This window comes from Rhinoderma darwinii, chromosome 1 (assembly GCF_050947455.1).
Source record: "Rhinoderma darwinii isolate aRhiDar2 chromosome 1, aRhiDar2.hap1, whole genome shotgun sequence".
Lineage (NCBI taxonomy): Eukaryota > Metazoa > Chordata > Amphibia > Anura > Rhinodermatidae > Rhinoderma > Rhinoderma darwinii.
The window spans coordinates 659,388,305-659,416,281 of NC_134687.1; the positions used below are offsets into that span (position 1 = coordinate 659,388,305).

Consider the following 27,977-nt stretch of genomic DNA (forward strand, 5'->3'; position numbering starts at 1 on the left):
ACACAATAGTGAAGAAGACATCGGGTGACTGTACGACTCCCATCATCCATGAGTCAGGAGGATGGAGCAGTAGTCAGAGCCCCATCACAGAGCCTCCCCCTCACTCCCGGATACATGAGAAGAAGATCTTAGAACTGATCTACAAGATGACTGAGCTGCTGACTGGAGAGGTGACACTGCTGGGAAATTCTACAGTAACAGCACTGGAGGTGTCTGGGTGATGACTATCATTGTGTGTGTCAGGTTCCTATAAGATGTCAGGATGTCACTGTCTATTTCTCCATGGAGGAGTGGGAGTATCTAGAAGGACACAAGGATCTGTACGAGGAGGTCATGATGGAGGACTACCGGCCGCGCACATCACAGGGTGAGAAGAGACAGATATATATTGGCATTACTGTGGGCACAGGCTGGACTGGCGGCCATGCTGAAGTCTTAATATCGTCATGTTCAGTACATATACATGTGTGTACAATGACGTGTAATGTAGGAGCTCCACAATTTTGGCTCTTCACATCACCTTAGATTTGGAGTCGGGGGAGGAGTTTTCCCCTAATGAGACAATTGTCATCCTCCTCATGGGGTTTTATCTTCCTCTGGATCGACCCGGTGGGATTATAGGTCGGACTTGATGGACTTGTGTCTTTTTTCATCCTTAGTAACTGTAACACAGAATGTATGGAGCACAATTTACCACTAATATAAAGTACAATGTGTTGTGAAAAACAATCACAGAATGACTTGGAGAGTAAAATCTTATTCCCACTTGTGCTATGTATATCTTCTGTAGGCAATTTTTTCTTTTTTCACTGAATATTTGATCACATTTTTTTCATCTCACTTTTTAACTACGCATTCTTTGTTTTGTTTTTACGATGCAGCGGTTATGTCTCCTCCATACACAGAAGCTGGATCACTCGCTATCAGCCGAATCCGTAAGTGAAGTGAACTGACGACTCGGCTGAGAGCGGGTCCTGTGTCTCCATGTTCTTCACCTTAGATGTGATTGATATTATTGTGATCCTGTGAGTTAGAGACACAGGACCCGCTCTCAGCCGAGTCGTCAGTTCACTTTACTTACGGATTCGGCTCATCGAGAATGATCCAGCTTCTTTGTATAGAGGAGACATAACCGCTGCATCGTGAAAACAAAAAAAAAAATTTGTAATAAGTCAATTGAAATTTGTTTTATCTTTAACCCCTTGACGCAGAATTACTTAGATGCATGGCATAGAAATGCAGCCATTCCGCCGTACATGTACGTGATTGTGATAGATCGGGTACAGAAGCTGTGCCTGCACGATCACCGCGGGAGCCCAGTCCCCAAAGAGAGAGATCAGCGGCACATCACAGTCCCAGAGAGCATTCACAGGGGACATATAAATAGGAGAAAGTTTTCAATCGGTGCAGGCAGTGTCGAGTCGTAGCCAATCTAACTCCACAGTAGACGCAAAAAGATAGAGAAACCGCAGCGCATGCAGCTTTCCAGGTATCAAAAAAGTTTCTTTATTTCACCATAAAAAGCGACGTTTCAACCCAAGTGTGGGTCTTTCTCAAGCAATAAACAAAGTGCATATGTGCAGGTTATGTAGAGGAAATTACATCACAACCATGATTGCAAATGCCAATGCAGATGCAGCATAATTTTGATTAGTAAAAAACAACAGTATAAATACATACATGAGTGCATAAAACATACAATACCCTGGTAAATGGATAACCGGACCGTCTATTTAAAGGAGCGATCACAGCTCATCGATTTTAGATTTATGTGTACCGGCGTTCACCCGTCCCCAATGCCCATGCGCAAGGTTCGGCACACGTCATAGCATTATTGCCGTTACTTAGGAACCGTAATCACATGACCGCGATCAACATGCCGCGTCATCAAGTGCCGATCCCATGGCAACACGCTGCGAACACAGTAAATACTGTCAATTAACCATTTATCTGCTATTACATTTACTCCATAGTATATTATACTCAATACGACGTATGCTATAGAGTGGATGTCATAAAAATCAAGAGGATTACATAGTAGTTAAAGCTTTTTATTAAAGCAATCCCTTATTCAATAATGCCATTATTTATTAACCCATAATATCATATAGCCGTAAGCATCTGTCTATAGCAGAACGGACGTTAGAGAAAACCCAAACTGAACCCACTAATAGCTCGTCGGGTAATATCAAATAAGGGGGAAAAAATCACCTACTTTATGGATACATAAAGTGGCAATAAATACATTAAGAGCATAGTCTCGATGGAAATGTCCGTATATGTATGGGTCAGCACTAATATGGAGGGCAGCAAAAAAACTACTATAATATATTATGATCATATACGTGACACCAAAGGCTATATAAAAAGAGGCATTTTATTATAGTAAATAACATCAGGAGGAAATCCACATGGCAGAGAGGTATTGAACAACTGGAACAATATTTCTTTATAGTAACTAAAGTCCGGAGTTCCATCTTCACAAAGTTTACAAGATCCCACCAGGTATAAGTAACCTAGAAAGAAATAATACAAGATAATATAAAAAAAATCATAACAGAGCAATATGACTGTTAGGTACACAACTTAAAATCTAAGCACTTCAATTTAAAAACAAGCCCACTGCAACATGATATAGACACGTATAGAAAAGTAGAACTAGAAGAGAGAGCCTATTTTGAATTCCCGATTCATGCCCTTTGGCTCCAAGCAATCCAGCTCATAGATCCACCGGAGCTCCAACCTTTTTAACATGGCTTCCCTATCTCCTCCCCTGCACAACTCAGGGGCCCCATCAATAATTCCAAATCTCAATTGAGAAACATTGTGTCGATGCTTCTCAAAATGTTGTGGAATTGGTAAATCCAGCTTTTTTTGATGTATAGCGTATTTGTGTTGTCTGAGCCTACACAAATCCCCACCGTTTAATGCCAATCTTTCAATCTCACACCTACAACCCCCACTGTTCAACCACTTAAGTGTCATGGTCATTAGCGATCGTGACATTGAAGTTGTTTGACAGAGGGAGCCCCGCGATCGCCGACCAGTTGCCATGGCAGCCGGGGGCCTAACAAATGTCCCAGCCCCGCCTTGGCTGTATGCCTATAAGACCGTGCCAGGGGCATGGCCTAATAGATTACCTGTCAGTTTTCCAGGCAATAATTCTTTGGTATAATGAGTATACCAAAGCATTATATCTGCGATCAGGGGATCACATTACAAAAAAACACATGGATTTATTTACTGGAAGTGTAAAAAAACAAAACACACACGTATATAGTATCCCCCATGATCGTAACGACTTGAGTAATAATGTTAACCCATTAATTAAACCGCTGGGGTAATGCCATTGAATAACGGCCACAAAAATAACGGCGAATATGCTATTTTTTTCCCATTCCCCTAGCAAAAAATAAAATAAAAGTTAATCAATAAGTCCCATGTACCCCAAAATAATACCAATGAAAACGACATCCCTGTATCCTTTAATATTCTGTCCTGCAAGCCAATGTGCTTGTCATATAGTTAGGTCAATTTCCTATGTACTGTAGCGATGCATCTGGTTTCCAAGGGAGGCTTTCCCGCGTCCTCTACCTACGTAACGACGAGTCATCCACATAGCTATGATGCTCCACTAGCTCACCCAATCCCTCTCCTCTACTGCCCACTTCCTCCGACTAGATGTGACGCTGACGCTAATCTGATATTCAGCAGCCAATGGGCAAACAAGTTTCTTCCTGTATATTTGTTATGTCCGCTCTGATTGGTTGTACATCTGTGGATGCAGTATTGTGGATAGGGAAATTACGGGAGGTTATTTAAGGAGACACCGTTGTTCTGTTCCCGCGAGTGTTATGCAAACAGTCATCTTCCTTGAAGACGCCACTATAGGTGGTGAAACATGTAGGGAGGCTGTATTAGGACTCAATTTTAATGCACAAATCCATGTAGACCAGCCTGACAATCAATAGGCACTTATTTGGGGCAGAGATAGAAGTCACTGCTCCGCTCCTCTGCTCGATGAATGAATAAGAGCAAATTTTGTGTGAAGTTAGTGCCACTAGGTGAGAGTCGCAAAGATGCTGCTGCTTATAGACGTCTATGAAGAGGGCAGGGGAGCTGGAGGAGTCAGCAAGAGCACAAAGACAAAGATGTTGTTACCATAGAAGTCGTTTATGAGGTGAGGGGAGCAGGAGGAGGGAGAGGAGACATAGGCTGCTGGTGAGGTTATGTTCACACAGCAGCGTCCGTAACGGCTGAAATTACGGGACTGTTTTCAGGAGAAAACAGCTCCGTAATTTCAGCCGTAATGGCATGTTGAGGCGCTTTTCGCTGCGTACATTGCGGACGTTAAATGGAGCTGTTTTTCCATGGAAAACAGCTCCATTTACGTCGGAAGAAGTGACAGGCACTTCTTTGACGCAGGCGTCTTTTTTACGCCCCGCCTTTTGACAGTGGGGCGTAAAAAAAATGACCGTCTGCACAGAACATCGTAAGACCCATTCTAATGAATGGGCAGATGTTTGCCGACGCTATTGAGCCGCTATTTCGGACGTAATTCGGGGCAAAAACACCCGAATTAGGTCCTTAGGGTATGTTCACACACACTATTTAAGAGTTATATGTCACCCTAGTGCTGGATTTTTCGCTACACATCTCCTTACTGCTGTATAATATCCTCCATGCTGCTGCAGCTTCTAAGGGTGTGATACAGAGAGATAGTGGACCAGGATGGGTGTGTCCAGGTGTGTGCAGTGTATAGAAGACATGATTGAACTTAGACTCCACCCACTACCTCAGGGAAAACTGAGAATTAGAGAGAGAGCCTAAAAAAACTTCTAAAAGAATGAATGCCATATACAAGACATATAATGCCCAGAAATAGTATTATTCCTCCTGTACACACATAACACATGACAAATTAATCTGAAAGGTAGTTTAAAAATTAGGTTCGCTTTAAGCGTCTTTAAAAAGTTTTCCAAATAGGTTTAACCCCTTCCCACACCTTGGCGTAAATACACGTCCAGGTGAGCAGTAACTTTGCACACCTGGGCGTGTAGTTACGTCCGTGCTTTAAAAGTAAACCGCCGCGCGGCGCTACACCGCAGCGGCAGTTAACTTCTCAGGCAATCAGCCCTGATGTCCGGGCACACAACAAGGGACTAATTGAAGTTGTTCCTTGTTGTAGATCGCTCTGATTGGTAAGTCTGTGCAGACTTACCAATCGGAGCTCACTTCTGAGTAGGAAATACGTCACAGGCTCTGATCTCCTCTGTTGGAGTCAGGAAGTCGAGGAGATCAGAGCCTGTAGCGTCGTCGTCGTGTGAAGAGAACAGTTAAATCCAGAAATCCCCATTAACCTCTTGATCACAGTGTGTAACTGTGATTTCCCCCCCCCCCCCCTTCCTCTCCCAGTCTATAAGGGAGCTTTTTTTTTCTTAAAAATTCATAAAACTCTAAAAAAAAAAAGGCCATTTAGTCAGTGTTAGTCAGCGTTAGTCAGCCTCAGTCACCGTCAGTCAGCGTTAGTCAGCATCAGCGTTAGTCAGCGTCGGCGTTAGTCAGCGTCAGTGTTACTCAGCGTTAGTCAGCGTTAGTCAGTGTTACTCAGCGTTAGTCAGCGTTAGTCAGTGTTAGCGTCCATTTAGTCAGCGTTAGTCAGCGTCAGTGTTAGTCAGCGTCCATTTAGTCAGTGTTAGTCAGCGTTGGTTAGAGTCAATTTATTCAGTGTCAATCAGTGTCAGCGTCACTTAGTTTCAGACCGTCTGTTGGCGTCAGATCGCTCCGTTTGTCAATCAGTCAGCGTCCATCATCGTCTTTTTGTCAGTGTAGTTTAGTCAGTGTTCGTTTTAGTGTCATAAAATAAAAAAGATAAATAAAAAAAATATTAGTGTACGTTAGTGTTAGGTCAGTCCGTCTGTTAATCAGTGTCAGACCGTCTGTTTGTCAATCAGTCAGCGTCAGTTAGTCATCGTCTTTTTGTCAGTGTAGTTTAGCCAGCGTCAATTTATTTAGTGTCAGTCAGTGTCAGACCGTCTGTTAGTTAGCGTCAGTCGGTGTGTGATCGTCAGTTAGTTATTGTTTTTTTGTCAGTGTAGTTTAGTCAGTGATAGTGTCATAAAATAAAAAAACATTAGTGTACGTTAGTATTTAGTGTTTTACGTAAAAAAAAAAAAAGACCAAAAAAAATATTTTTTGTATGCATATACATTCAATAAAAATGGCCCGCAAAACCTTTACTGCTGAGGAGGCATATGAGATGCTCGCATCGGACACCGATACAACGAGTGATGCTGGTTCCGCATTTGCTTTGTCCTCCTCAAGCGACACCGAGGAGCCCCCTCGCAGTCGCAGGAGGGTTAGGGTATGTTCACACGGCAGCATCCGTTACGGCTGAAATTACGGTGCTGTTTTCAGGAGAAAACAGCACCGTAATTTCAGCCGTAATGGCATGTGCAGGCGTCTTTCGCTGCATCAATTACGGACGTAATTGGAGCTGTTTTTCCATGGAGTCCATGGAAAACGGCTCCATTTACGTCTGAAGAAGTGACAGGCACTTCTTTGACGTGGCCGTCTTTTTTACACGCCGCCTTTACACAGCGGCGCGTAAAAAAAATAACCGTCGGCACAGAACATCGTAAGACCCGTTCAAATGAATGGGGAGATGTTTGCCGACGATTTGGATCCGCATTTTCGGACGTAATTCGGGGCTAAAACGCCCGAATTACGTTCGTAAATAGTGTGTGTGAACCCAGCCTTAGTGTTCAGGTAACACCTGCACCTGAACCCAATTGGTTGCCCCCAACCTCCTACACCCCCCAAGTACCGGACTTTACTGCTGCAGCAGGGGTCCAAGTCCAGACAGCAGGGCTGTCCGAGATTGAGTTTTTCCAGCTCTTTTTTTCGGACAGCCTTGTGGAAAATATTGTTGATCAAACTAATCTGTGTGCTCAACAATTTATTGCTGTCAACCCCGAAAGTTTTTATGCCAGGCCATACAGGTGGCATCCCACTGACAAAGCAGAAATGCTGCAGTACTGGGGATTGTACTGAATATGGGCCTAACGAAGAAGCCATCGGTGAGGGCCTATTGCTCCACCGATATTCTGTACCACTGCCCCTTATACCGCACCACAATGCCCAGGGCTCGTTTTGAGGCAATACAGAAATTTTTACATTTCAATGACAATTCCCAGTGCCCACCCCAGGATGACCCCAATTTTTATAGACTCTACAAAATTAGACCCCTTATTTCCCATTTGGCCCAAAAATTTTCTGCATCTTATACCCCTGGCAGAGAAATTGCCATTGACGCATCCCTGGTGCATTTCAAGGGAAGGGTGAAATTCAGGCAATATTTGCCCAACAAACGTGCCAGGTATGGCATAAAAATTTACAAGTTGTGTGAGTCGGAGTCGGGCTACACACACACGTTTAAAATATACGAGGGAAGGGACAGTCAAATTGAGCCCCCAAACTGTCCACCCGTCCTGACCACAACTGGGAAGATTGTCTGGGACCTCCTGCACCCACTATTTAATAAGCGGTACCACTTGTATATAGACAACTGGTATACAAGTGTACCCCTGTTCAGATGCCTGGCGGAGCAAAAAACAGTGGCGTGTGGGACGGTCCGCAAAAACCAGAGACAGCTCCCAAAAACCCTTCTCGGCCAACCCCTGCATCGTGGGGAGAGCAGGGCGCTCCTTAGCGAAGGGGTCCTCTTTTTGAAGTTCAGGGACAAGAAGGATATCCTAATGCTGACATCAATCCATGATGCCACCTGCTCTCTTGTCCCTGTGCGTGGTGCAACACCCACCACCATGTCACGGCCTGTCTGCATCCAGGCCTATAATAAGTTTATGGGGGGAGTGGACCTTTCTGACCAGATGCTTAAGCCGTACAATGCCATGCGGAAATCAAAAATTTGGTATAAAAAACTTACGGTGTACTTCATCCAAATGGCATTGTACAACTCCTTTTGTCATCTACAGGAGCACTGGTCAGGAGGGGACATACCTGGAGTGCCATGAGAAGGTGATCAAATCCCTTCTCTTTGGGAATGTGGCAGAGGTAGGAGAAAGTTCTGCCTCAGCAAGTACGGATGTCCTCAGGATAGTTCCAGGCCAGCACTTTCCTGGTGAAGTGCCGCCCACAGAAAAAAAAAGGCGCCCCCAGAAAAAGTGTTGTGTCTGTGCCAGAAGAGGCATAAGAAAAGACACAACATACCAGTGTAACACCTGTCCCACCCACCCTGGACTGTGTATCAAGGATTGCTTCCAAATATACCACACCTCTCTGGAGTTCTAAATTTTATTTTTATCCATCCCTTTCATTTATAATTATAGTCCGTTCCATTTACAATTACCATCCCTTTGATTTACCATAACCATTTCACCATTTAAAAATTGAAGATCCCCCATAAAAAAGCTAAAAATACTCATTATACCCCTAGATGAATATCTAGGATTTGTAATATGGTGTAGTATCTGCACAATTTTTTGGGCCTTTGCAAGCATGACGTGCCCAAAAATCATCCAAGTAAAATAAGGCATCAAAATCCTTGTGGTGTTCCAATACTTTCTGGCCCTGCCATACGTCCAGCAACAGCAGATTAGAGCCAATTTGAGGGTATTTCTAAACTCAGAAGAAATGGGCCAATAAGTGTTGAGGTGCTTTTCTTCACTTGCATGATCAGTGTCTGAAAAATCTGTCCTAGAAATGAAGCATTTGTGAAAAAATTTGAAAATGTCCTTTTTCACTCCACATTTCCACAAGATTCTGCAAAGAAACTGTGCCGTCAAAAAAGGGATGACAGCCCTAGATAAATTCCTTGAGGGGTGTAGTATTCGAAATGGGGTAATTTCTGTGTGTTTTCCATCATTATGGGGGCTCAGAGTCTCTTCAAAGATCAAATGGGGCCGTTTAACCAATCATGCAAAACTTGGGCCCTGAAAATCTAAGGCTGCTCATGAAATTCCAGGCACTGCAATGTGCCCACACAACATATTTGGACCACTTTGGGGGTGTCTCTGAACTCGGTACAAATGAGCCAATAAATGTTGGTGTTTTTCTTCACTTGCATGCTCTGAACGATCTGTCTTATAATGAAACATTGGTGAAAAAATTGAAAATAGCTTTTTTCACGCCAGATTTCGACAAGATTCTACAAAAAATGTGTGGTCAAAAATGTGATCGCACACCGAGAAAAATTCTTAAAGGGGTGTAGTTATCAAAATGGGGCCATTTCTGGGGGTTTCCCATCATGATGGGGGCTCAGTTTTCCAGAAATAAAGTAGATTTTCATATTCACACACAAATTCAAATAAATTTTGCAAAACAACTGTGGGGTCAAAATGCTAACTATACCCCTAGAAAGATTCCTTGAGGGGTGCAGTGTCCGAAATGGGGTCACTTTTTCTCTGTTTTAACTGTATCGGCAGCACAAGAACTCTTCAAACCTGACATGGTGCCTAAAATATATTTAAAAAAAAGGAGGCCCCAAAATCCCCTAGGTGTTCCTTTTGCTTCTGAGGCCTGTGCTTCAGTCCGTTAGCACACTACAGCCACATGTGGGATATTTCTAAAAAGTGCAGAGTCTGGGCAATAAATATTCAGTTGCATTTCTTGGAAAAAACCTTCTGTGTTGCAGAAAAAAATGGATTACATATGAATTTTGGCAAAAAAAATGACATTTGTAAATTTCACCTGTAGTTTGCTTTAATTCCTCTGAAATGCCTAAAGGGTTAAAACACTTTCTGAATTCTGTTTTGAATACTCTGAGGGGTGCAGTTTTCAAAATGAGTTGATTTATGTGGACTTTCTAATATATAAGGCCCCCAAACTAACTTCAGAACTGACATGGTCCCTGAAAAAATAGCCTTTTGAAATATTCTTGAAAATATGAGAAATTGCTGCTAAAGTCCTAAGCCTTGTAACATCCTAGAAAAATAAAAGAATGTTCCAAAAACGATGCAAATATAAAGTAGACGTATGGGAAATATAAACTAGTAAGTATTTTGTGTGGTAATACTATCTGTCTTCCAAGCAGATAGATTTAAATTTCAAAAAATGGTAATTTTTGCAAATTTTCTCAAAATTTTGATGTTTTCCACAAATAAATATTGAATTTATCGACCAAATTTTTTCACTAACATAAAGTACAATATGTCACGAGAAAACAATCTCAGAATCGCTTTAGATAGGTAAAAGCATTCCGGAGTTATTACCACATAAAGTGACACATGTCAGATTTGAAAAATCGGCTTCGTCCTGAAGGCCAAAACAGGCTCAGTCCTGAAGGGGTTAAAGATGTAATTTCTTTATATTGGATTAAAAAAACAGATACATGATTATTAGGAAGCACCTATTTTAACCAGTTGCTGACTGCCCATAGATTATAAATGTCCTGGTGGTCCACATCTATCTCTGCAAGGACGTTTTAAAACATCCTGCAGAGTTTTCCCCTCTACGCCTCTCTCACTCCATCAGAGTTAAATATATCACTTATTTTATTACACAATATGGAAGCCCTATATGTTGTGAGATTAAGAAGACCAAATAAATATAGGTTGGCAGAGGAATAGAACAACAATTTGCATTTTAAATTATCACATGGTTGAAACTTGAATGAGGCCACTTCATTAGGTCCATCTTATTAGTACTTGATGGGACCCTCTTACCCTTTAGAACAGCCTGTTTTCTTAGTGGAATGATATTACTATGTACTGGAAACTTTTATTACAAATACTAATTAATAGATGCGTGCCTTGTCTCATGGCACATTATCTTGTTAAATGTAGACTGTGGCCAAGATTAGATTGTCAATAACATTATTAAGTTAAAGGGGTTATCCGGGGACCAAAAATTGCTTTGCATTCATATTTATTTTATGTAAAAAGAAGTCACTTACTAATATACCGTAATTAAAAATTTTCTACTAAATGGTGCCGTTCAGACCCGGTGAAATGTTCCCGGAAGTCCTGGAGCTTTGCTAATAATGATGACGCCCTAACAAGGCCCCACGTGACGGAGGGCTTACGTTCCGTGCTGTTCGTCTCGGCGTGTTCTCAATGGCATAACCGCAAGGCGCTTTCACATTGTCTATTTCTGAAGTTCCCGAGCAGAGCATCAGCTAGCGCTTTGCTTGGGACTTCAGCACTACTCCCGACATTTGGTCAGTGAGTTCAGGGGTTTCCTATAGCTGGGAGTCCCGGAGCAGAGCATCCTCTGAAGCTCTGCCTGGGGACTCCAGCACTGCTGCCAACGTCACTATCCATATATGGTATAGTAGAAAAACCCAAGCACTCTATAGATATGATGGATGTAGAAGTAGATTTTCTCAAATCATTGTTTTTTTTATTCAAAGTAATTCAACTTTTTGTTGTGTTGTTTTTTTGTCTTTTTGTCGCGCCTATTCTCAAAAGACGTTTTGGCCCATCCCAGGCCTTTGTCACAATCGCAGTTTTTTAATACAGAAAAATAAATATAACATAAGTATAACATTAAATCAGATGATCACTTGTTTCTATATCGACATAATATAATTAATTACAATATTATTATATTATCAAGACATTATTCAAAAAAATTACCATAATAGGGATGATTTTCATAATAAATATTTTCAATGACAAATGCAGAGAACATGAGTCTGTCTGCTTTCCATATTTATGACGGATGTCATCCTGAATTATGAGCATTGGCGGAGTTCAGTGAAGGAGAAACTCTAATTAATAGAAAAAAAAGCAACATCACCATAACTATTAATGTATATGATTAAGAACTACAATACATATGTCCTAGGAATATATATATATATATATATATAATAAAACGTTCATGACATATCAAGAGCGCAATCCACAAGGTAAGTATATGGCCAAAGTTTTACAATACTTGTTAATCTAGTTAATATGTACAAAAACATCTGTCCATATATGGGCAGTGACGTCGGCAACAGTACTGGAGTTCCCGAGCAGAGCAACACGGTCTGTATATGGACAGTGATGTTGGCAGCAGTGCTGAAGTCCCCAGGCAGAGCATCAGCCGATTCTCTGCTTGGGGGCTCCAGCGATAGGAAACACCTGAAGTCACTGTCTGTATATGGACAGTGACGTCGGCAGCAGTACGTGAGTCTCCAGGCAGAGCATCAGCTGATGCTCTGCTCGGGGACTCCAGCGATAGGAAACCCCTGAAGTCACTTACCAGTGGTACCAGTCGGGAGCAGTGCTGGAGTCCAGAGCAAAGCGCTAGCTGATGCTCTGTTCGGGGACTCCAGCAATAAGCAATGTGACAGCCCCTTGCGGTCATGCAATTGATAAGACGCTGACACGAACATCACAGGAAGCAAGCCCTCAGTCACGTAGGTCCGTGTCGGCGCGTCATCAATATTAGAAAGGCTCCAGGACTTCCGGGAACAGTTCACCGGGTGTGAACTACACCATTTAGTACTGAATTTTTAATTAAAGTATATTCGTAAATGACTTCTTTTTACATAAAATTATGAATGCAAAGCAATTTTTGGCCCTGGATAACCCTTTTTAAGATGTTGTATGTACAATTAGTATTGAAGGGCCAAATGTGTTGGCAAAGTTCAGGCTTTACTGCCAGACAAGGTTCTGCTTTTCAAAAAAAAAAAATGTTTTTAGCAAGTCACGCTTTATATAACAAAAGTAGAGGACTGGGAGTCGACCAGAATCCTAGACTTTGTCATCGATTTTATATTTTAAAGTGTTAGACAAAGCGTTATAAGACTGGAATCATACATATAGTTTTTAAGGCAAGTTTTTGACCAAAGCTAGGAGTGTATTCAAAAGGCATGGCTTAAACTTCTTCCTGCTTGATCCACTTCTGCCTTTGGCTCAAAAGACTGCATGTGTGTTTCCAGCCTGATATGAATGTTTTAAATTTGTCAACTTTGTGTTTTGAAACAAAATCACACAATACATTTTCAATCCTAACAGAAAATTCCAGTAAGAACTCTGAGGGAAACCTCACATTATCCATCAATTATAAAGTAGAAGAAGAAGATATGCAGCAGTCTTCAGGAGAAAACCTCATTACCCTTATTGTACATTCAGGACTTCCCAGTAAAGATCTATCATATAATTTCTCTAATCATGTGGAACCTGCTCCTGACCAATCACAGATTGTTACCACAATTACAGCTCAGAAAGGGGGTAAAAGACTTCAATGTGGTAAACCGTTCACAAAAATCTCAGGTCCTTTTATAAACCGAAGAAATCACACGCGAGAGAAGCCACATTCATGTCCAGAATGTGGGAAATGTTTTACACAAAAATCAGATCTTGTTATACATGATAGAAGTCACAGGAGAGAAGCCGTATTCATGTCTAGAATGTAGAAAATATTTTACAAGAAAATCACATCTTGTTATACATGAGAGACGTCACATAGGGAAGAAGCCGTATTCATGTTCAGAATGTGGGAAATGCTTTACACAAAAATCAGGTCTTGTTGCACATAAGAGAATTCACACAGGAGAGAAGCCATATTATTGTTCAGAATGTGGGAAATGGTTTACAGTTATATCAAGTCTTGCTAAACATGAGAGAAGTCACACAGGAGAGAAGCCGTATTCATGCTTAGAATGTGGGAAATGTTTTACACAAAAATCAGGTCTTGCACATATGAGAGTTCACACAGGGGAGAAACTATATTTATGCTCAGAATGTGGGAAATGTTTTACAGATAAATCACGTCTTGTTAGACATGAGAAAAGTCACACAGGAGAGAAGCCGTATTCATGTACAGAATGTGAGAAATGTTTTACAGATAAATCACATCTTGTTAAACATGAGAGAAGTCACACAGGAGAGAAGCCATATTTATGTCCAGAATGTGGGAATTTTTTTAATTCTAAAAGCAAACTTAGGGCTCATCAGAGAAACCACACAGGAGGGAAAACATTCTGATGTTCTTTATGTGGAAAATGTTTACACACTTGGTTAATGCTAAAAAAATAAATTAAAAAAAACAACAACAAATGCATGTGTGCTTCCAGCCTCAGAGAGGACCTAGGACAGGGGTTTCAAACTCACCCAGATATAGGGCGCACATAGAAAAAATGTGAAGTTGACGGTGTAATGATGGGAGTAGGGAAACAGACAAGTGAGCCCTAATCTACCCGCCACTCAGTCCCTGCCTACTTGCAACGACCCGCCCTAGGCGACGGGGTACAACTGGGCGACGGTCCCTACGCTCAATAAGTGCACAACAGACAAGGGTACACAGAAGCAAGGGAAAAGGGTCAGTTGCCCACGGCAACACCGTGAGCAACAAGAGTGGTGAACGAGCCGAGTCAAACCAGGAGTGTACGAGGTACCAAACGCAGAGCAGGAGAGTAGTGAACAAGCCGAGTCAAACCAGGAGTGTACTAGGTACCAAACGCAGAGCAGGAGAGTAGTGAACAAGTCGAGTCAAACCAGGAGTGTACGAGGTACCAAACGCAGAGCAGGAGAGTAGTCAGTAAGCCAGGGTCAATATGAAGCAGGGTCAAATAGTTCAAGAAGCTGCAGCAGGGCCAGGAAACCAAATGAGAAGAATCACAAGCAAGGAGGAACAGGAAAGGCAGGTATAAATAGACAGAGGGCGGGAGCTAGCTCCGTCTGGCCAGGCTATGATAGGCTCTCCCACTCCTAAGCCTGCCATCCTGAGTGGTGGAAGATGGAGTCAGTCTCACAGACATAGAAGCAGGTGCAGACTGATTACCTATGGGCGTTGACACAGAAGCTGTGCCTGGCAGATCCTTTACAGACGGGCTGCATTACATTCAAATTTGATACAATACAAATAATAGTTGTTAATTAGTTATTTTAACTACTATAACAATACTACATTCCTATAACAATACTACATTACTATAATACTATTGCTAGGTTTAAACTTACAGTAAATTTGTGAGTTTACTCCACGTGATCGTTTTAACAATCTAGTTAAATGCAGTCCGGTGGCTCAGTTGGCAGTGTTTGGCATACACAAGAATCTCAAGATTGGGCAGCCCCTTCTTAAATAGTGCCACAGTGCGCCCCGTGGGCTGCAGATGACCGCCTCAGGGGCCACATTCGGCCCGTGTGTTTGAGACCCGTCACCATGTCTCATTTAAACCTCTGACGTTTGTTTTACCCTTTGTTGTTGAAATGTGTGGTATCACCATGCGGAGATCCAGAGCGCTCTGAGGCCTTCAGAAAGGTTATGGATGTCTATGATCCAGGAAAGGGAAGATGTCTAAACTATTAGATGTCAATCATTCCACTGTCCATCTATAAGTGGAGATTTGATACAACTGCTAATTGGTTCAGGCCAGTCTGTCTCAGTAAGATCAGCCTGAGAGCAGAACACAAGATGCTGAGAGAAGTTTCTGAGAACATCAGAATTTCTTTAAAGATCTACTGCAGATTCTGCCACTTTTAATGTCTACCATTGCAAAAATGAAAACGACATGGGCTTGTGCCAAATGAAATCCTTTGCTGTCCAGGAAAAACATCAGGGCAAGACAAAAGCTTGTGAACACCTAGGCAACAAACATGACTTCTGGAACAATCTGCTGTGGAAGGAAGAAAATGCAGAAGAAATGCCTCCCGATCTGACCCCCTTTGACTTTTATCTTTGGGGTCATCTGAAGGCAATTGTCTATGCTGTGAAGATACGAGATGTGCAGCAACTGAAACTACGGATACTGGAAGCCTGTGCTAGCATTTCTTCTGCGGTGTTGCTATCAGTGTGTGAAGAGTGGGAGAAGAGGGTTGCATTGACAATCCAACACAATGGGCAGCACTTTGAACACATTTTATAAGTGGTCAGAAACTTGTAAATAACTCATGAAAGAATAAAGTAACGTTAAAACCAAGCACACCATTGTTTTTCTTGTGAAATTCTCGATAAGTTTGATGTGTCACATGACCCTCTTCCCATTGAAAAAACTAAAGTTGGATACAAAATGGCCGACTTCAAAATGGCCGCCATGGTCAACACCCAGCTTGAAAAGTTTCCCCCCTCCCATATACTAATGTGCCACAAACAGGAAGTTAATATCACCAACCATTCCCATTTTATTTAGGTGTATCCATATAAATGGCCCACCCTGTACATTGGCATAGGCTGTTTGAGGATAATGTGAGGCCGTCTGTCAGAAAGCTTTCCGTTCATGTTAAATTGAAGTAGACTTTGTAACATGGCAATACCAGTATCACCTTTTTTATTTTTCTTATACTGTATGAATGAAGATTAAATATTGATACACATGTCATCAAATGTAAAAAAAAAAAAGATTACATGGGGTGTCTTTACATGACTGTAGTCGGAGACTTAGACACTGCAGGCTTCATACACGTGTAGTTTTGGAGGGTAGAAGAATGATTGTGAGTAAGACTAAAATGACATCAGGTTTTACATGATCTACCGTTCCTATCCTGACACAGCCGCTCAATGATCTCCCATCATCTTACACTAAACCTTATGTAACGTATTGTTACAATTTTATTTTTTAATAAAGTGCTTGTTCCTCGCAATGTTTCTGGTTATTTTCTGCTTTTGTTAAATTGGGTTTTATCAATGTACGTAAAAGTCTGTCTGTCTGTTTACAAGGCAATGATGTCACATCACATGGTGAGGATTGGCTGCCTTGGAGACCAGACATGGTATCATGACACCTTATAAACATAGAGAAGCGGGAAGCTGCAATGTTGGAATGGAGCAGAATAAAAGAGTATTCCCAGAACATGATATGCCATAAATGTCTGATAGATGCAGGTTCCACCTCTGGGACCTGCACCTATGTGGAATATAGTGGTACTCTGACCTGCCTCATGAGCCAGCTGCCGCATCATGGTGGACAATGAATGGAGAGGTGGCAGTGCATGGGCATATACTAGATCCATGTTCTTAAAAAAATACCTCGGTTTAAGACTTCAGATCTCGATGTTTCCGGCTAAGGAAGTCCGCAACCAATTTTTCTGATCTTTTTAGATGGACTGTTGAAAGGGACAGATTTTCCCCGACCAAGGCGACATACGGATGTAGCCATCTTTATCTTGACTCTTATAACTTGCTGCAGCGTAATATCACACAAGTCATTGAAAAAATCAAGATAAAGGATCTTGCCACTGTGTGTTTAACACATTAAAAGTTGAGATAAAGACGGATACATCTGTAAATAGTATTGTCAGACAGAATCTTGACAAGGTGATGTCTTAATTGTAGAAAGACCAATTTTGGAGTTTTCCAGACGCTATCAATTCTTGGTAACATCTTAACAAGACGTCCTGAGGCCAAGTTCCCTGTAGAAATTTGTCCTGGAAATAAGACCCAAAGATTGTTTCATATTTGCACAGGAATGTAGAAATTATGTTAAAATTCTTTTATCTAAAGCCATGAACAAAAAATTAATAGAAATTCCATTCTGTAAATGTGAAGAGAATTGTCCACAGGTATTTTGCAGCCACAAAGGATTGGAGAAAGGGCTGAAAACTTCGTCCAGTTCCAGTTACTTAAGAAAAGTAATAAGATCTAAAAATTTAACAGAATGGCGTAACATAGAATGAGTACCTTCAACACATGCACAATAAAATCAGTGGGTGTGGGGACTTACCTTCCGGGGTACAACCATGTAGGTATAACGCTATATTAGAGCATGTATATAATGAGGATACTGCTAGTACCCATTGTGTGCAATGCCCACCTCACTGGGAATTTTGGGGATCAGCAGACAACTGGACAGGATTCCTTGTCCAAAAACTCGTCTGGCACAATCCTCGTCTGGATAAAAAATAACAAACGTTTCTACATTTTAACCCCTTAAGGACACAGCCTATTTTGGCCTTGTGGACACAGCCGATTTTTGCAAATCTGACATGTCACTTTATGTGGTAATAACTCCAGAATGCTTTTGCCTATCCAAGCGATTCTGAGATTGTTTTCTCGTGACATGTTGTACTTTATGATACTGAAAAAATTTTGTCGTTATATTCAATATTTATTTGTAAAAAACACCAAAATTTAGAGAAAATTTGCAAAAATCTGCATTTTTCTAGATTGTAATGTATCTGCTTGTAAAACAGATCGTAATACCGCACAAAATATTTACTAGTTAACATTTCCCATATGTCTACTTTATGTTTGCATCGTTTTTTGAACGTGCTTTTATTTTTCTATGACCTCACAAGGCTTAGAACTTTAGCTGCAATTTCTCGCATTTTCAAGAAAATTTCAAAAGGCTATTTTTTCAGGGACAAGTTCGGTTCTGAAGTGGCTTTGAGGGCCTTATATATTAGAAACTCGGACTATAAAAACACCCCATTTTAAAAACTGCACCCCTCAAAGTATTCAAGACCACATTCAGAAATTATTTTAACCCTTTAGGCATTTCACAGGAAATAAAGCAAAGTAGAGGTAAAATTTACAAATGTCTATTTTTTTTTACGAAATTCATTTGTAATACAGTTTTTCTGTAACACAGAAGGTTTTACCAGAGAAACGCAACTCAATATTTATTGCCCAGATTCTGCAATTTTTAGAAATATCCCACATGTGGCCCTAGTGCGGTAATGGACTGAAATACCGGCCTCAGAAGCAAAGTAGCACCTAGTGGATTTTGGGGCCTCTATTTTATTAGAATATATTTTAGGCACCATGTCAGGTTTGAAGAGGTCTTGTGGTGCCAAAACAGTGGAAACCCCCCAAAAGTGACCCCATTTTGGAAACTACACCCCTCAAGGAATTTTTCAAGAGGTATAGTTAGCATTTTTAGCCCACAGGTTTTTTTGCTAAATTTATTGGAACTGGTCTGTGAAAATGAAAATCTATTTTTTTTCTGAAAAAACATACGATGTTTTAGTTTTTACAAGGAATAAAGGAGAAAAACCACCCCAACATTTGTAAAGCAATGTCTCCCGATTACGGCAATACCCCATATGTGCTAATAAACTGCTGTTTGGACCCACGGCAGGGCTCAGAAGGGAACGAGGGCCATTTGGAGCGCAGATTTTGCTGGAATGGTTTTCGGTGCCATGTCGTGTTTGCAAAGCCCTGGAGGGATCATAACAGTGAAAACTCCCCAAAAGTGACCCCATTTTGGAAACTACACCCCTCAAGGAATTTTTCTAGGGGTATGGTGTGCATTTTGACCCTACACGGGTTTTGCTGAATTTATGGGAATTATGCAGTGAAATTGAAAATCTAAATTTTTTCTAATAAAATGTCGTTTTAGCTCAGATTTTTTCATTTTTACAACAGAAAAAGGAGAAAAAACACCCCAATATTTGTAACGCAAACTCTTCTGAGCACAGCAATACCCCATATGTGGTAATAAACTGCTGTTTAGACACATGGCGGAAGTTAGAAAGGACGGAGCGCCATTTGACTTTTAGAGCTCAAGTTTTCCTGGAATGGTTTGCGGCCCCAAGTGACATTTGCAAAGCCACTGAGGGGCCAAAATAGTGCAAACCCGGCAAAAGTGACCCCATTTGGGAAACTATACCGCTCGTGGAATTTATCTAGCGGTATAGTGAGCATTTTGACCCCACAGTTTTTTGCTGAATTATTGAGATTATGCAGTGAAAATGAAAATCTACATTCTTTCCACTAAAATGTTGAATTGTTTTCATTTTCACAAGGAATAAAGGAGAAAAAGCGCCCCAACAATTGTAAAGCAATTTCTCCCGAGTACGGCAATACCCCACATGTGGTTATAAACTGCTGCTTGGATACACCGCAGGGCTCAGAATGGCAGGAGTGCTACTTGGCATGTAGATTTTGGTTGATTGTTTTTTGGGCGCCATGTCGCATTTGCAGAGCCCCTGAGGTACCCGTACAGTAGAAACCCCTGAGAAGTGACTCCATTTTGGAAACTTTACACCTCAGGGTAATCATCTAGGGGTGTACTGAGCATTTTGATCCCACAGGTGTTTCATAGATTGTATTAGAATGAGGCAATGAAAATGAAAAATTTTTTTTTTTCCCAAAAATATGTAGTTTTGCACCCAAATTTTTTTCCCACAAGGGGTAATAGGAGAAAAAACAACACATAATTTGTTACCCAATTTCTCCCGACTACGGCAATACCCCATGTGTGGCCCTAAACTGCTGTTTGGGCACATGGCAGAGCTCAAAATGGAAGGAGTGCCATGTGGCTTTTAGAGCACAGATTTTGCTGGACTGGTGTATGGGCGCCATGTCGCATTTGCAGAGCGTTCTTAGGTACCAGAGTAGAGTGTAAAACCATGAGAAGTGACCCCATTTTGTAAACTACACCCCTCAAGGCATTTATCATTTGCCTGGACATATGACAGGGCTTAGGAGTGAAAGGCGCATGTGAGACCTATTGTGAGACCTATTTTGGTGATTTTCGCAGCATTAGCCCACAACGGCAGGACTCTGGGGTCAAATAGTAAAACAAACCCCCGAGTAGTGACCCCCATTTTGGAAACTGCACCCCTCAAGACATTTTTACCACACAGGTTTTTTTTTTCTATTAGAAATGAATGCTCAGTGGATGGTGCAAAGTGAAAATTGCAAATTTCCACAGGTATGTGCCATTTTAGTGCACAATATTTTGTGCCCAGTTCGTGCCACTGAAGACAAATACCTCAAACTGTTAAGCGGGTTCTCCCGGGTATGGCGATGCCATATATGTGGACGTACACTGCTGCTTGGGCACTCTGCAGGGCGCACCATTTGGCTTTTGGAGCGTGGATTTTGCTCGCTAGTTGTTTTGTTTGGGGTTTTGCTGGTATTTCAGTTATGATGTGGGGGCACATGTAATCTGTGCGGAGAACATCATAATAAGAGGGTATAATAATGGGGTAAATAAATAATAATTCATAGATGTGTGGCCGGTGTCGCACTGATAAATGGTGCCCAATCTGATCCACTTTTGGACACTTTGCACATTTTGCATCGTCATATTCTGAGAGCCAAAACGTCTATTTTTTCTCCACCGAGCCGTCTGAGGGCTTATTTGTTGCGGGACAATCTGTAGATTTCATTGGTACCATTTTGGGGTACATGCGATTTTTTGATCACTTTGTATTTCATTTTTTTGGCAAGCAAGGTGACCAAAAACCTGCAATTCTGATGTTTTTTATTATTTATTTTTTTACGCCGTTCGCCATGCGCTATGAATGACAATTTTACGTTATTCTGCGGGTCGGTACGATTACGGTGATACCAGATGTATATAGTTTTTCTTATGCTTTGAAGCGTCTGCACAATAAAATCACTTTTGTTTCAAATAATTTATTTTTGGTGTCACCATATTCTGAGAGCCATAACTTTTTTATTTTTCCGTCAAAAAAGCGGTGGGAGAGCTTATTTTTTGCGGGACGGGCTGAGTTTTTTAATGGTATAACTTTGGGTTACATGCAACTTTTAGATCCCTTTTTTTATTCTGTTTTGCGAGGGGTAGCGACTAGCAAACAGCGATTCTGGAATAGTTTTTTATTAAAATTTTTACGGTGTTCACCGTACGGGTAAAATAGCGTGATATTTTTATAGTTTGGGTCGTTACGGTCGCGGGGATACCACATATGTGTACTTTTTTTATGTTTTTTGGTTTTTCCTATAATAAAAGACTTATTATAGGAAAAAAGGCTGTTATAGTGTTTTTTTAACATGAAACTTATTTTTTTTTACAGCATTTTTATTAACTTGTTTTAACTTTTTTTTTGTCCCACTAGGGAACTTGAAGGCATGAAGCCCTGATCGCTATTCTAATACACTGCACTACCTACCTAGTGCAGTGTATTAGAGCAGTCAGCTATTCACTGTCAGCAAGCCTATTAGGCTTCGCCTCCCGGCGGGGTCTAATAGGCTTCCGTACTAGGAAGCGATTGTTAGGCTATGGTTGCCATAGCAACCATCGGAACACTTGCGGGTGCCGATGGTTGTTATTAGCAACCATAGGGTACGATCTAATCACTTAGATGCAGCGATAGCTGCATCTAAGGGGTTAATCGGCCGGATTGGAGCCTTGCTCCGGTCCTGGCCGTTAGGGCACGATGTCAGCTGTGACAAACAGCTGACACCCGCGTCCGTGGCAACCATCGTGGTTGCCGACAGGCTACAAGCCACTTCGATGCATCGATCACGTTGATCGATGCATCGAAGGGGTTAAACGGCCGGATCGGAGCCTAGCTCCGGTCCTGACCGTTGCAGAGGGGTGTCGGACAGCTGATTCCCGGCGGTGATAACGCTGGCTCAGCTTCTGAGCCAGCGTCATCACATACCCACGTCATAGAGCTGTGATTGGTCAGTCTGCTTTGACTGACCAATCACAGCGATCGCCGGCAGGAGACCGCTGTGAATGGTCCCCTGCCGTCTTACTGTGCCGGTCAACTGTCATAAACAGTTCTGTCACCTTGTCCTTTGACAGGGTGACAGTTTTTAGCCAGGACGCACCGGTACGTCCCTGTGCCTTAAAGCACTTCAATGCAGGACGTACCGGTGCGTCCTGGTGCGCTAAGGGGTTAAAGCTTTATTTGATGTCTCAAGAATTCTTCACATTTCCGGGTGCTTTGAACCCCTTCTTTACTTCAAAGACATATACACAACGTGTTATCCATCAAACATGTAGGCCGGGGTTCACACAAGACATAAATGTTCCACTGTAGATTTTGGCACAAATCTGTGTTGAATCCACAAAAACATTCACGTGGATTTTGCTGTGGATTCACCCTTCTACATTGAAATGGGTGAAATTCTCAACAAATCTGCCACAGAATGTGCATGGTGTGGATTTAAAAAATCTGCAGCCTGCTCATATTTCCATGTGGAAAAAGTCTGCAGCATGTGGAGAACATTTGTAAAATCATATCCACTCCCTGCTACTGTAATCCGCTGTGGATTTTACCTGCGCAAATCCGTCTTGTATGGATTTATTCTTAAAAGGAATGTGTCATCATAAAATTAGCTATTGTTTAAATCATGTTTTTATGTTGTTAGTATTTTTTTAATTTTTAATGTTTTTTCTGTGTCATTATCTATGCTAACAAATAATCCTAACATTGTGTCGTTTTCACGCTGTTGTTAAGGGTCATCAATTTAGGCAGGTCATCAACTGGACCTCGTTGTCTTTCTATCTGGTTTCAAATATGTGGGAGAGCTTGATGATGCATCGGAGAGAAAATTCTCTAGTTTATTAGGAAACAATACATAGATTATATATCATTAAAAGGGGTGTTGGCCATGTCTCCCCCTTCAATCACATAAGAGGGGGCATGGCCTTCAGTCCATCCAATCAATATTAACCATGTCTCCTCTTTCTCTAAATCACAAGGGATTTTGTCCTGGAGTCATCAGAAAAGAACACGTATACATAGTCACATTATATCACCTTATATCACATGTTTTGTTATAACTAATCATATTTTTTCGCTACGTGCACAGAATCATCATTTTAGCCATGCAGCAGATTCATAGTCTGTCTAAGAAAAAGGAAGTATAGAAAAAGAAAACAGTGTTACATAAGTCATCAATAGATTTAACATTAGAGAACAAATATATAAAAAGGATAATAAAGTCCAGGCTTCCATCTCGGACCCTCCTTTTTCTCATTCTTAAAACCTATTCACTGATCCCCAAGCTACTGTCCTTATCCGCTGGACCGGATGAGGGGGACTTCATTACTACTTCTGCCCATCCACATAGGGCTCAGTGACAGGCTGCGTTCTCATAGGATATTGTTCATGGAAAGGTCTGGGTTTCGGCCTATGATGTATCACCTTGTTAGTTCTCTTGCATAAAAATGTCATTAGCCATATTAACAAACCAAAACCTATATAGCCAAGAATACAAAATAAAATTATTTGGAACACAGTTTGAAGTTTACCCATCAGCCTCCCTGTTATTCCCTTAAACCAATTGGCTGGGTTTAAGAAAGAAAAGGTATCCCACCAGGAGTCCTTGTTAACTTCACGTTCTTGTAGCCACTTTTCTCTGAAATCAGTATTTTTGTTAGACTAGCTTTAACACGGAGGTTGCCCGCAGGATCAATATAATGACAGCAGGCGGGGCCCACAATCTGGCACATTCCTCAGACAGTTAAGTAATCACGTACTATGGTATGTTGCTTAGATACTACAATCAATTGCTTGCGCTTTATATTGGTGGCATTGAGTAAGCTGAGTACCTCAAATATTTGTTGATCCAAATAGTCTGTAGCCTCTACTAGTCTATCCCACATCTACATTATCATAGGGTAGATGAATAGTGTACTTATGAATGTGTTAGCACTTCCCATATGTACAATATGGGGTCGCCTGTCTGTCCTCCTTTTATACAATGTGTGTCTGGGCACGGCCTTAACATATATATTCTCATGTGATATAATAAAAGTTGCAGGTGTTAGATAGGCTAATGTACATGTACCCGTGAAGTTACTTGGGAGCCATTTATACACCTGATGTTCACATACAATATACATATTTTTCAGTACCCCTATGACTGACCCTTTAAACAAACTGGTCACCCATTTAGCCATCATATTACCCTCTAGTGTTATCTCTAACATATAATCGCAAGGCCTCCAAGTAATCATACAGTGATATTTACGCAGCGGGGCATCTGACGTAAAGTAGCGTCAACTCCCACACACTGAGTATCGATGCTGAATGCAGCTGCAGGATGAGAAGCTGGGATAACAGGCAAGGTCCACTCCAGCTGAAGCCCAAGGCGTCTGTGCAAATTTAAGGGGTGGGCTGCTCCTGTTAACATCCAAGGCTCTTCCATCCATGCAGCTATGGCAATGGTACATATGTATTCTTGTTTTTCCCTGTTAGTGTGGTAATTACAGTATTATTATACAGATTAGGAAGAAAAAGCTGCTCCTCTGAACGGGTGCTCAGGTGTGGATTGTACTGATATCTTCACAAAATCGTCAGGGTATATTTTCAACGATTTTATTATTAAAAGAACAATATAAAATTTGATTGCTGCAACGCGTTTCAACCACGCACTGTGGTCTTCATCAGGCATATAAATTTGGTTACAATACATCATCTTATATACTTTTATCATATGCTTCACTTCCAGGTTAAACTGGCAAGGTGAAGGTTCATCATGGGCGTTTCAGCACAGGTGTGTGTATGTTTTTTTCTTTTTCTCAGACTGATTTTCTCTTAATTGCTATTTCTCCTCTTTTCTACCTTTTAACCCACTATTTTCTACCAAATGGTAGATATTCTTAGCTTTATTATAAAAGAAGATTAATTTTTTGTATATATATATATGTTTATATGCAGGTGACCGTATATTTCAAAAAAATCATCATCGTCCGCGTATTCTCGCCGCTGACAGACAGTGTTAGTACTCTTAGTTTCTTTGATAATTGTGTTTATTCTTTTTGATAGTTTTGATGCTATCCTTTATTCTAACTAAGATAATTATGTTACTGGTAAAAAATGCTTCTAGTTTCATTGCTGTTCGTTTGAATCTAATTGTCGGGAGCCGGGCGCTCCTGTTTTTTTTATATATATATTTGATTTTAAGAAGAGAAATATTCCCATTGTTATTTGTTCTTTGTAGGTGTATTACACTCAATCTTATCCTATCATTTTGAATACAGATGTCATTGTATTTTAATAGATCGTTCTATTATAATTCCATATAGTTCGCTAGTCCTTCACTTTCCTGGAGTCCAAAAAATTACCTATACTTTTCATAAATTACAGTACAGAGTTTTTTTTTTGAAAATATATATTTCAAACATAAACTTAATTCTATTTTTATTTTTATTTGTTTATGCAATTCCACCTCATTCATTTTGATATTTCGAACTACACTTGATCAATTTTTTCATTGAGTCCGTTTGGGCTCAAGGTCCCAAATTTAAATATCCAGAAGGACTCCCTTTTGTTCAGGGTAGAGATTCTGTTGTGTGTTTTAACATTTACTTGTTCGATTGGGGAAATTTTTATTTTAGAAAAATCAGATGAATGGTTATATAATAAATGCCTTGATAAGCTATGTTTGAGAAAACCGTTTTTTGCATTAAAGCGGTGACCATTTAATCTCTTTCTTAGTGTTTGGGTTGTTCTTCCAATATATTGCAATCCGCACTCACATTCAATCATATAAATTACATAATCAGTTTCACAGTTCATATAAGTATCAATTTCAAATATTTCTTGTGTTACGTTTGATGTAACTTGAGTTTTTCCTTTGTTAATATTAAAACAACACAAACAGTTTCTTTTCCCACATTTATGGATCCCTTCTGGTTTATAATAATAATGATCTTGGGTAGAGGTGGGGATATTCGTTTTCAACCTACTAGGTGCTAATATATTTTTAATAGTTCTCCCCCGACGGAATGTTATCCCTGGTTTTATAGGGATAATTTTATTTAAAATCGGATCGTTTAAAAGTACATTCCAGTGTTTTTGCAATGCACTTCTAATAACATTATGATCTTTATTAAATGTTGTAATAAAATTGTTTGAATGTCTTTTCTTTAAAACATCTTTGTTATGTGCTATATGTACTTTTTCTACAAGGTATGCTTCTTGAGATGTATCTAAATTTTTTTGATACGCATGTTTAACCCCTTAAGGACGCAGCCTAGTTTGGGCCTTAAGGCTCAGAGCCCATTTTTCAAATCTGACATATTTCACTTTATGTGGTAATAACGTCGGAATGCTTAAACCTATCCAAGCGATTCTGAGATTGTTTTCTCGTGACACTTTGGGCTTCATGTTCGTGGTAAAATTTGGTCGATATATTCAGTCTTTATTTGTGAAAAATTGCAAAATTTAGAGAAAATTTACAAAAAATAGCATTTTTCTGATTTTAAATGCATCTGCTTGAAAAACAGACGGTTATACTACCCAAAATAGTTACTAGTTCACATTTCCCATATGTCTACTTTAGATTGGCATCGTTTTTTGAACATTATTTTATTTTTCTTGGACGTTACAAGGCTTAGAACATAAACAGCAATTTCTCATATTCTTAAGAAAATTTCAAAAGCCTTTTTTTGAAGGTGCCAGTTCAGTTCTGAAGTGGATTTGAGGGTCCTATGTATTAGAAACCCCCATAAAACACCCCATTTTAAAAACTAGACCCCTCAAAGTATTAAAAACAGCATATAGAAAGTTTTTTAACTCTTCAGGCATTTCACAGGAATTAAAGCAAAGTGGAAATGAAATTTGCAAATTTCATTTTTTCTGCTGAATTTCAATTTTATTCAATTTTTTTTGATTAACAGAGAAGGTTTTACCAGAGAAATACTACTAAATATGTATTGTCCAGATTCTGCAGTTTTTAGAAATGTCCCACATGTGCCTCTAGTGCGCTCGTGGACTAAAACACAAGCCCTAGAAGCAAAGAAGCACCTAGTGCATTTTGAGGCCTCTTTTTTATTAGAATATATTTTAGGCAGCATGCCAGGTTTGAAGAGGTGTTGAGGTATCAAAACAATGGAAACCCACCAGAAGTGACCCCATTTTGGAAATTACACCCCTCAAGGAATTCATTTATGGTTTTTGTTATCATTTTGACCGCACAGTTTTTTCACAGCACCTATTTGAATTGGGCTGTGAAATGAAAAAAATGATATTTTTTCCAATAAGATGTCATTTTTTATCAAAATTTCTTATTTTCACAGGGAACAACATACCCCATTTTGTTGCCCAATTTGTCCTTAGTGCGGCAATACCCCATTTGTGGTGATAAACTGCCGTTTGGGCCCATGGGAGGGCTCAGAAGGAAAGGACCACCATTTGGCCTACTGGAGCTTTTCTGGTGCTAAGTCATGTATGCAGAAGCCCCTGAGGTACCAGTACAGTTGAAACCCCCGAGAAGTGACCCCATTTTAAAAACTACACCCCTTAAGACATTCATCTAGAGGTGTAGTGAGCATTTTGACCCCACAGGTACTGTGTAAAAGATAATGCGCAGCAGATGGTGCAGTGTGAGATTTGCAATTTTATATATATATATATATGCCATTTCAGTGTCCAATA

General features: G+C 40.5%; 1 long non-coding RNA gene across 1 annotated transcript; it reads left to right on the plus strand.

The window, feature by feature from the left end:
* LOC142664491 (uncharacterized) lies at positions 1-26,166 on the plus strand. Its single transcript, XR_012851292.1, has 3 exons — positions 1-367; positions 25,048-25,092; positions 25,257-26,166. It is a non-coding gene; the product is annotated as an uncharacterized LOC142664491 (long non-coding RNA).
* Positions 26,167-27,977: the final 1,811 nt, after the last annotated feature.